At 39.6% G+C, this 2,655-nt stretch overlaps 1 pseudogene; it reads left to right on the plus strand.

The window, feature by feature from the left end:
- Window positions 1–1,103: 1,103 nt before the first annotated feature.
- LOC131748159 (tripartite motif-containing protein 60-like) lies at window positions 1,104–2,354 on the plus strand (annotated as a pseudogene).
- The last annotated feature ends 301 nt before the right edge of the window (window positions 2,355–2,655 follow it).

The following is a 2,655-nucleotide window of genomic DNA, read 5'->3' on the forward strand; positions in this document are numbered from 1 at the left end:
GTCTACCAAATAGCAGGTATTAAACTGGGCTGCTTACCATGTGCCAGGTACTGTGCCAGGTGCTGTAGTGAATAAGATGGACTCATAAATCTGAAAATCCGGTGTGGGATTATTTGAATTACTCTTAATTATTTAGTAACAATTTAAATTGCAACTGAGACAAGTATTAACAAAAAGGGGGAGGGGTATTTGGAGTGGATAAAACAGGGAAAACCCTTACCTAGTTTGGGAGAATGGGGCAGGGTGGGGAATGATCAAGGCTTTCTTAAGGAAATGATGTTTTATCTGAGACTTGATAGATGAGTAGGAGTGGGCCAGGCAGAAAAAGAGAGGAAGAGCATTCTAAGCAAAGAAAACAGGATATTTAAGAAACACTTTGATTAGGAAAGACCTAAGATTAAACCAGCATGCTTGGAGCCTTGGAGCCTTAAGGTGCAAAAGGAAGCTAAAGATATGAGCAGGGGCTGGATTGCACAGAGTCTTGTGGGCAATATTAAAAATTTTGGTATTCACCCATTCATTGATGGGCAGCCACAGAAGGGTTTTAAATAAAATTAGGAATTGATCTGACAAGATTTGTGTTTTTAGACGATCACTCTAGCTATTATGTGGAAGATGGTGTTTTCATTAGATTATAGTTTTGGCTAAGTATAACACAGACTCAAAATAACAATGGCGTAAGTAAAATAAAGTCTGAGCGGAATTCGATATTGCTCCTAAAAGTCATTAGGAACCCAGGCTCCATCTATCTTCTTCTTCTGCCATCCCAACATTATTGCCCTTACCAGTATTGTCCAAGATTGTGTAGCACCAAAGCCACATGTCAACCAACAAGAAGGGCACCTGGAAATTCTATATGTCACTACCATTTTGTTTTGTTAACAAGAACTTAGCCCAATGGCCACATCTAGCTGCAAAGGAGTTTGGGAAAGTGAGGGGTTTTTCCCTAGATGGCTCTGTGCCCAGCTAAGAAGTCTATTACTTTGGAAGAAAGGGAGTGGATGTTGGAAGACAACTGGTAGTTTCTGCCACCGATGAATTAGAGATGGTCAAGAGAGGAAACAGGATGCTAGTATAAAGACAATTGCAGAAGTCCAGGTAGGATGAGGGTGAGTTGGTCTAGCATGGTGAAGTAGAGATGGAAAGAAATGAAGAAATTTAGAAAATGTGTAGGAGTATAGAATCAACAGGACTTAGGTGTAAGAATTTAAGGAGAAGAAAGTGTAAAGGATAATGTTCAAGTTTCTAAAATGAACAACCAAGAAAATGATGGCATCATTCACTGAGATGGGAAAGACTAGAAATCTACAGATTTATGCAGGACAATTATAAATTCAGTTTTAAGATTCCTGTCAGATATCCAAGTACAAATGTTATCTAGGCCAGGCGTTGGCAAGCTATGACCTATAGGAAAAATGTGGCTCACTATGTGTTTTTATTTATTTATTTATTGGCATGTGGGATCTTAGTTCCCTGACCAGGGATCGAACCCATGCCCCCTGTATTGGAAGCACCACAGCTATCAAAACATAAAATACCCTGAACTCTTCATTTTGATTAAAAAAATATGGATTCAGTATTCCTCCCCAATATTCTGGCTTAGGCAAAATTATCAAGCCATTACAATTAGATGTGATTCTAGATCTTGAAGCAGCACATCCTGGGCTTATAGTCTCTGAGGACAGAAAAAGTATGCAATATAGAAAGAAAAAAACAAACCTTTGTTATAACCCAAGGAGATTTCATCTCTGCCTTGCTATCCTAGGTTCTAGGAGATTTAATTCTGGCAGGCATTACTGGGAAGTAGAATTGGAAAACAAAACTAAATGGACATTGGGCATATGTCAAGATAGTCTTCCTAGGAAATGGTGGAATCAGCCAGTAGGTCAGGGTATATTCTGGGCACCTGAGCGATATGTTGACAGCAGTTATATTGCATTGCGTCCTAAGACAGTCAACTTCTGCCAGTAGTAAAACCCAGTAAGACTGTCATTTTTCTGGACTGAGTTGAGTGCGGTTTCCTTTTTATAATGTGAATGATAGATCTCTTCTCTATAATTTTTTTTTTTTTTTTTTGCAGTACGCGGGCCTTTCACTGTTGTGGCCTCTCTCGCTGCGGAGCACAGGCTCCGGACGCGCAGGCTCAGCGGCCATGGCTCACGGGCCCAGCTGCTCCGCGGCATGTGGGATCCTCCCGGACCGGGGCATGAACCCGCGTCCCCTGCATCGGCAGGCGGACTCTCAACCACTGCGTCACCAGGGAAGCCCCTCTTCTCTATAATTTTAATGATTCTTTTATAGAAGCCATTTGTCCCTATTTCTATACTGGAACAGATTCTGAATCTCTTCAGTAACAGATTATGAAAGATGAAGTACCTGGGGAATGATTCTATTTTAGCTCTTAGGGCTAACTTAGTCAGTAAATTGTGTCTCAGTAATTCTGGATTTTTAACATCTTCCACTGCTGAAAACCACAATAAATTTTTCTTCCCCATTTTCAGAAACTATATAAACATGGTAGCAATGCCAATTGCATAGATGTTACCAGCATCAGTTGTCAAGTGCTTTGAATTTCTTAGATAAAATATTTGAAAATAAATAATATTTTAAGTAATAAAATATTGCTTAACACAACCAATAAACTATTTTATTTTA

This window comes from Kogia breviceps, chromosome X (assembly GCF_026419965.1).
Source record: "Kogia breviceps isolate mKogBre1 chromosome X, mKogBre1 haplotype 1, whole genome shotgun sequence".
In the NCBI taxonomy this organism is placed as follows: Eukaryota; Metazoa; Chordata; class Mammalia; order Artiodactyla; family Physeteridae; genus Kogia; species Kogia breviceps.